Source organism: Triticum aestivum, chromosome 7A, assembly GCF_018294505.1.
Source record: "Triticum aestivum cultivar Chinese Spring chromosome 7A, IWGSC CS RefSeq v2.1, whole genome shotgun sequence".
Classification (NCBI taxonomy): Eukaryota; Viridiplantae; Streptophyta; class Magnoliopsida; order Poales; family Poaceae; genus Triticum; species Triticum aestivum.
The window spans coordinates 569,985,285-569,994,159 of NC_057812.1; the positions used below are offsets into that span (position 1 = coordinate 569,985,285).

Below are 8,875 nucleotides of genomic sequence, written 5' to 3' on the forward strand. Positions count from 1 at the left end.
TATTTGATGAACTATGTGATAAAAAAATATTTATGTTGGTAATTGAACGCCGAGCCACGACGAGCCACGCCGAATATGAGCCTATTCTCGCCCATATAGACCCTTTATTCGCCGAAAGTGGGCCTAAAACTGGGCCAATATCGGCGCCTGGGGGCGACCTGGGAGCGACGGCTGGATGCCCAACCGTTCCCAGCGCCGATTGTATCGCCGACTCGCCCTCAGGGGGCGATTTTTAGTCCTCCTAGGAGGGCCAACGGCTGGAGATGCTCTAAGCCCCATCACCCCTTCGCTAGCCTCTATCCCTCCATCCCCATCACGGGCATAATCACCACCATCGACCATGTTGATGTGGTCATGCCCTCTCCATGGACTTTCGGTTGTTCAACTTCTAGTTGTTTCATGGAATCCATTTTGTAGATCCAAGTTAAAATCCTAGCGTAAACCGATGTTGAAAACTGGTATTAAAAAACTTACGTGTTGAAAATTTGAGCTGGTGCCTGAATGACAAGTGAGACACACATGTAACCAAACATATGGACACCATGTTATAACGAAGGTAATCGTTTGGAATCGGCGCACCGGCCGAACGCTCGGCCGGTTCCCCTCGCACGCTAGGTGGGCCTCAAGCGAACATTTTTTTTCTGCTGTACTTCTTCTTCCTCGCGCAAGCGCCTTCCCAAGCATGTCCCCTCCCCCCTCCCCCTCCTCTCGAGCTGCGACTGGGCCACCACGACCTCCATCGCCGGCGGCCAGGCTCCCCTCGCCGGCTGCCATGGCTGCCTGCCGCCATGGCCAGATCCATCCCCTACCTCAAGCCTTCACGCAGGCGCATCCCCCCCCCCCCCCCTTCCCCCTTCCTCCCGGGCTGCGACTGGGCGACCACGACCTCCATCGCCGGTGGCCAGGCGCTCCCTCGCCTGCCGCCATGGCTGGACGCACTCCGCATATACCAGTGTTGCAACCGTCACCTAAAACAGCTTCAACAGTTGTTGAAAAAAGCTTCAACCATAGACAGAAAAGCTTCAATGGAACTGCACAACAAGGAGAAGCTGCAACCGCAGTTGGATTTTGTTACTACTGGCGAAGTTTTCTGCTACATCCATCAGGCGGAGCTGCGACCTCGCGATGATGACAACGACGATTTTTGTTGCAACCGTAGCAGTTTTTTGCTACTAACGTTGAAGTTTTTGCTACATCCATGTAAGGCGGAGTTGCGACCTCACGAAACACGGCAACAGTGTTTGTTTTTTGCTGCAACCGTAGTAGTTTTTTGCTACCACCGCTGAAGTTTTTGCTACATCCATGTAAGGCGGAGTTGCAACCTCGCGAAAGACGGCGGCGGGGTTTGATTTTTGCTGCAACCATAGTTTTTTTTGCTACTACGGGTGAAGTTTTTTGCTGCAACCTGCATTTTGCCGTGCTACCATTGGCGTCAAGTTTTGCTACAACCGGAATCAACAGTTGAAAAAAAAAAGCTTCAACTGGCGGTGTTTTTTGCTGCCACCATTGATGAATTTTGCTACAACCTTTAATCAGGGGGTCCGGCGGCGGCGCTGGAGTGCGAGCGGCGGGGCGCGCGACTGCAAGCTGCCGGAGCTGCAACAGGCGACTGGTGTTGACGGAGCCGCGACCATCACCAGGGGGGGAGCTGCAACCCACGGGGCGAAGTTTTTGCTGCATGTAGATCCCGTCGAGAAACATGAGAGAAGATGGCGGAGACCGGCGGCGAGCGCGGCGAGCGCGGCGACCGGTGGCGAGCGCTGCATCCAGTAGCGGGGGCGGCGGAGAGAGAGGTCCAGGCGACGGGGTGATGGCCGGCGGCCGGGAGAGGAGAGGAAGAAAGAGAGGAGGGGTCAACGCGGGGGAATCGGACGGCTAATCGCGCGCATCCAACGGCTAGGGCTGGACCGGCCGAAACTGTTCGGCCGGCGCACCGGCGCCTAGCATCGCCCTATAACGAAGCTGTATTTACGCACACTCTTCACGGCCTCCAACATCTAAATGAAGCGCGCTTCATTTTCCATGTGACGATCGTCGATACGACGAATTGGCTAGAGCTGCCTTTGGTTGCAGGCCATGGCACGCATTCAACATTATCCTTTCACCGGTCGACAATCATGTCGACACACAATTGTAGTACCAAACCTCAAACCAATCGATCCATCCGCTCAATAGATTATATTATGATGAACTTAAACCTCGTGAAAACGAACGAACCCCAATAATCCACCTGATTGTAGTCCCTTCGTTCCAAATTACTCGTCGCAGAAATGAATGTATCTAGAACTAAAATACATCTAGATACATCCATACATACGACAAGTAATTCGAAACGGAGGAAGTATCATTTATCAACCGAACTCCTGATCACCTATCGCCACGTCCGTCGCCACATTGCCAGAGACGCACGCCCTTCAAGCCCACCCAAGAACCAATGAACGACTGACGAGTTCAAGGGATCCGACGCGCCGCGCATCATCCACAACGACGGAAGATCTTCCTTCCCGTGCCACTCCTCCCGTGCACGTTGGGCACGGCCAAAGGGCAAAAGGAGACGTCGAGAAGAGACAAGCCGGCGGCGACCCGTTCCGCGCGCGGTAGGACCGGTGAACAGGATGGCCGGCCATTTCGCCATTTCGCCATTTCGCCAGAGCGACGCGGGAGAGAGAAGCTCCTCCTCTCCTGTCTGTACCCATCTCGCCGGGCTCCCGTCCTGCCTGCGCGCCCTGCCGATGCCGTCGACCCAAGCGAGTTGAGCGAGATGGGTACGAGGCTACGACGGGTCGATGGATTGCCTGTTTGCCGTGATAATTCCCGGAGGAAGCGAATTCTTGTTGCGTGCTTGCTTCCGGCGTTAATGCAGGGATAGATCAAAAAAAAAATCCTGAAACGAGTAACATAGATCAATAATCACGGTAACATAGATCATTAACCTGCAGATCCAGACAACAAAGCATCTTTTTTTCAGCTGCCCCTGGTCGCTTTCTGATTCTGCATGAAGGTGACGTAAACTGAAAGTTGTACATTTCCATCCTAGTACTGAGTACTGACTTTTTAGACAATGATTTTGCACCACTGTAAAACATATTACAAATAATTACAAATAAAGAATAACCAAAGAGATGACGGAGGAAATTATCATGGTTCACAAATGAATGACTAAAAATATGTATTAATGTTTTGGCAGGAGCCGCGCGAACGCGTACCCCCTCTATCACAAATTATGACGTCCATTCTTGATAGACATTCTTTCACTTAGAAAGATGGTAGACCAACGCATTCACTAAGTGCAATGTAAGCCATTGATCTAGGCCACGAGCCTTGTTGATCGCTCGTAGACCCTATCCAGGTAAGTATGTTGCAGTGAAGCACCTGGTCATCATAATATAGCCTGCTCTCCTAGTCTAATCTTCTTGTGTTGTCGATGGGGTACTAAACTAAACAAGATCTCTGTGGGCCTATTTTGCGTGGACTTGCATTACTGAATGGGCTCTGGATGGCTAGGCCCAGTAGCCAGAATAGGAACTTTCGGTTGCTTACTTTTTCTACCACTCCTATAAAAGAAAGAGAGGGCAGAGAACCAAACAATCAGATCCATCCATCAACAAAATCTAATGGTCCTTAATCCTTCGATGTTTGATGCAACAAACACGCCAATCAACCCACTAATCCTCCATCGCTATAATCACGAAAACAAACCGCTCTGCAGAACGCGCACGCCCGAAAAACCTTTCCCACTCTCCTCCTCCCAACCAGTACTCCCTCCCAACGTCCCCTGCCCGTCGGACGTCAGTCCGCGGCCACCCCGGCCGGCCCCGCGCGCTGCGTCCCCTGCCCGTCGGCCGCCGGTCCGCCGCCGCCCTGGCCGTCCCCCACCGCCCAGCTTGGCCTCCGTCGCCGCAACCGCCAGACTTCTTCTGCTTCCCCGCGGACAAATGTGGGCGTGAGCAGAGCAGGCCCCCGCTGGTCTTCTTCTGCTGCCCCAAGAACGCGGAAGCGCCCCCTGCCGCCGCTGCCTACTGCCCGCGGTCAGCCTCTGCTGCCACACGGAAGGACGTCAGCGCGGTGCGGCGGCGCTGCCCTCCTCTGCTGCCCAACGCTGCCCAACGGATGGCCACGACCTTATCTGACTATGGAGAAACCAGTAAGTCTCCATTCGATTGATTGAAGTGCAGATTGATATAAAACTATACTGAATAGTGAGGTACCCAACATATGGTCCATTTTATGTTCCATCATTATCTACATACACCACAATGGAGGATGTTACAAAGTCTACCCTGTACTTATGATTCAGTTTATGTTCCATACACAAGAGAATTTGATGCTTGTGCTTATTTACTTTCTTTGGTTGTTTTACTGCATCATGATCTGCATACGTCGCAGTGGAGGATGTTACAAAGTCTACACTATACTTTTTCCAACGACCAAATGTGAACTGATTCTCATTCTATCATTCTTTTATATACATGATCCTTCCACACAACTAACATTGCCGCAGTTAAACAACGTTATTCTGGAAGGGTTAGACTCTGATTATATCATTAAAAGGTGAATTATCATGATCCAAATCAATGCCAAGCTCAGCACTAGACAGGGTTACAGTCTGATTATTGACTATTTAATCTCTTCATATGATAATTGTATTGTGTAACTCGAATTACCTTTTCAGTGCTCCCACAAATCCATTCTACCACGACTCACTCCTCAATTGGCATCAAAATTACTACACAATAGCTCCTAAACTTTCTGTACATGATTTCAATCATCCACTAATATACGAAATTCAGGCAATCTCAATACTAATATTTTATATCTTCTTTTTTGGCTTCTTCCCTATCAACTCATACTTTATTTCTACATGTTCAGAATGTTCCCATTCATCAGCAATTGCTGCACCTAAGGTCCTTTCAGTCACATTTTCAGGTTTACTTCATCGCTTGAGAGTTTGTATTTTGTGGTCGGTGGTGGAAAAGTGGAGCAAGAGGTCTCTCTCAAGCTGTGGGAGAACGAGTCTGTAGAGACGACGCTGAATTTTATCAAGGCGGCTTCATTTTGTTATGAACTATCCAAGAGAGACAAGGTTGCTTCATTTGCAAGCTCAAAACTCTTTATGATTGTATTCTGCTTCTCTATCCAGTTCACTGAAAATATGAACCAATGCAATTGGTTGTTGGTGTTTGATCCCATTAGTAGTATGATCAAATTTGTTTCGAGACATGCAGTCCCTAAATGCTCCACTCCCCATAATCTGACGAATGGGAGAGGGAAGCTGAGGCTATGGTCGCGCCGTTGTAGACAAACAGTTTAACACTGAGGTAATGTGATAAAAATAATCGTTTTTTCTCTCTCATACGTTTCGGTTTATGTATGTCTGCTACGTACAATTCATGTACTCCCTCTGTCCCAAAATAAGTGACTCAACTTTATACTAGCTTTACTATAAAGTTAGTACAAAATTCAGTCATTTATTTTGGGACGGAGGGAGTACTATTCTGTCCTTGCACTGCTTTCTTCTACTCCCTCCATAAACTAATATAAGAGCATTTAGATCACTAATTTAGTAATCTAAACGCTCTTATATTAGTATACAGACGGAGTAATTTTTTTGTTGTATATTACTATGTTCAGTTGGTGTGAAATCCCCCAATTTTTGGTTAATCTAGGAAGTAAAAATAAGTTCAGTTTGTAGACTGTTTAAACCACTTTTAACTGAACTTGTACAAGCATCAAATCTAGGATATTTCAAGTCTCTTCACAAAAAACATATTACATAGCAATAATTTCATCTTATTGTTGTACCAATCCGATTATGAGGTGTATTCGTGGTGCCTTGAAGTGTAAAAATTGCAGTACTTTTCCTTCCTCTTTTTTTGTATTATTTTAGCTCAAGCTTACACTTGCTGACTGGACACTAAATAACATTCTTCTGTTTTTTTGTTGCAACGAGAGAATAATAATGAGATGCGCTGCCACAGGGAGAACTTGGACCAATTGATAAGACACCAAATCTTGGGCACTAAATTATGTGTATGTAGTTGATCTGCATCTGAAATCTCTTTATAATAGTCGCATATATTATAGTTAATTTCACCGATATCTGTGTATCTTTTATTTGGTTATTTGGCCTGAACCTACAGTTCAAGGTTAGTAATTATTTGGTCCGAGCCTACTATTCCTTTCCATGTCTTGTATAATTCTCTTTTTTGACATGAAGAGTTCCTGGAGGTTGGATGGCAATTTGAAAATTCCAGTGTATGCTTCAAGATGTATGCATATAATTTTGGAGTCTATTCATGTTGGTTCAGCATGTTTCTACTACACTCCACATCTCACAGTATTTAGAGCAGAGGGCCTTCGATAGTGAATACTGCATAAAATGGTGTTGTTCCGTGGGATGCATAATTTGTTGTTTCATTCATCCCCTATCCTTGGTGTTGTTTTACATAGCTTATACTCATTTGCTTTGTTTCAGCGGCAGGGTATACAACATAGGAAAACTTGACTAAGCTGTTCTGAAATTCCGGTTCCATTGGGTGATTTCTATTTTCTTAATAAATTGGTGGGAGTGTGAGATAACTATTAAGTCAATTAGTTGATGTGTACATTTAACAAGCGGTCAGTTGGGAGGTGATAATTATTTTTGTGTACACATAGTTTAGTCAGGGCATGCCCATGAACTGTTGCTTGCATATTGTATCATGTGAACGTAAGTGAATAAATCTTCCTTGGCTGAAATGTCATACCCGGTTTTGTGAAGTTTATATAAGCTTGCATTTTTTTGTTGCTTTGACCATTTTCTTCTTTTCCTTTGATAGCTAAGATGCACATGTAAAATCACATAATTGGATCCTTCGGAGCCTGGTAGATTCAGTACCAATTGTCGACTTAGCACTTACCATGTGCTGCATAATTGTTTCAGATTAGCATCCTTGTACAACAGCAAATCAACTAGGAGCCTCTCCTGAGAAGCAAAGATGTAGATTGTCCACCTCGAAGGTTATAGTTGCTAAAGAAGCTACAGGAGATTTAGAATATTTTATCTCACAACTTTCACTTCATCAGCCCAATAATGAAAGCAGAAGTATGCATTAAATATACAAAGGTCTCCACAAGGTTTGCATAAGACGGTAATGTCCCATCTTTAAATCCTCCGACATTGTGCTAGAAACTAATTTTATTACTGACTGGACATATATGCCATGCATGTTTAGTACCTTGACTCTTTATATAGACAAAGCTCTGAGGGATGAAGCGTTTTGGGAGCCCGGATGAAGAATGCTTCTGAGGCGGAGAAAGAGAAGTGATGAGAATACTTCCAAACCGCTCTGAATTTTTATTTTGGCAAACTCGGACTCCTTGTTTGATAAAATACATGTGAAGAGCATTTTTGCGCATTGTTCAAATAAACTCTTCATTTTTGTGTCTCTATCAAACAATGCATTTCAAATAATTAGATTATTGTCCTGGGGATATTTCGACAAATGTTGTACTTATCATCCTAGATACTCCCTATTCATTACCTATATCACATTCCCATTTTATTTCTTTGGGGAATAGCACATATTGTATTTCCATTTTTAGTTTCTTTAGTTGTTTGAATTAAAAAAAGGTGTAGATAAACAAAAGCTATAGAAAAGGATACAAATTAAATAGAGGTGGAATTTGAAAAATGGATTGAATTGGCAGGACGTGCGTTGCACGTGCATGCTTACTAGTGAAAAGAAAAGCAAAACAAAAACTGTTAAGATTGCTCACTGTTTGCTCTCGCCAAGAAACTGTAGAAGGGAAAAGGAGGTGACGATAATTTGCAGGGAAATGGCTTGGCTCAATTTCTTTGCCGCTCTAGGCCGGGAACTCCAGTCGAAAGGTATGAGTAGGTCGTATTGTTTTGCTGTAATAACAGATATCAGAGGAAGGCCTTTGCCAGCGTGCAAGTTAGCATCGTCAGACGGGACCAAAACAAAATGGCGCATGAGATTGCTGCGACGGCGAGAAGATATGGAGACCAAGAGGTTTTTAATTTCGGAAACAAAATAAATCCGGACCTCACTGAAATATGCGAAATTTTAGAAATTCCGCATATTTCAGATTTTTAGACTTCAATTTTCACTTAATTTTAATGAATTCTGACATAATTTAAATTTATTTTGAAATCATTTTGAAAATGCCTCGAAATTTCGGGGTTAAATATACTTCAGACCCCACTGAAATATGTGAAATTTTGAAATCCACTAAAATTTCATTGAAATTTTTAACCCTGATGGAGACCATTTCCGTTTAGCTAACGTGCACAACAACGTGCGGCAAGTTATGTTGTCGGAATGTAATACCACCAATGCATAACTTGTATGCTTTGGTTCTAAAAAGAAACTTTGCTGCTCTGCCTCCAAGAGCTGTACTATACATGATATCTGAGTACTCAAAAGGGCAAGGAAACGACGCTGACCAGTGTTCCAGTTATTGACGCTGACCAGTTGACCGTAGTTTTCGCCTCTCAATAATGTTCTAGTCTACTGGATTTAGAAATTTTCGCATGCCATAATCTCATTACACTATTCCAGTTATTGGCGAAAGTTTCAGTCCTCGGTGATATCCCTCTTCCCCTTCAAAGAACATAACCATTCCTTCACGGTCGACACCCCCAAGTCCGCCCTGGGAAAAGGAAAGAGAACACAAGTGATGTCAAGTTGTTTAATTTATCTGACTGATAATTTAATTTATGATAAGCCATGTCGACCCAGACTTCCTAGTGAAGCGTGATAGGACAGAGCCAGAGATAAACAAACACCTGATGTTGAGGTGAGCTGGGGCTGGGCTCTCATCAACCGAAAGATCACAGAGGAAATGACAAGAGCTAGCTTGCCGATGCTCT

At 44.9% G+C, this 8,875-nt stretch overlaps 1 pseudogene; it reads right to left on the reverse strand.

The window, feature by feature from the left end:
• Positions 1-3,183: 3,183 nt before the first annotated feature.
• LOC123155284 (uncharacterized) lies at positions 3,184-3,357 on the reverse strand (annotated as a pseudogene).
• Positions 3,358-8,875: the final 5,518 nt, after the last annotated feature.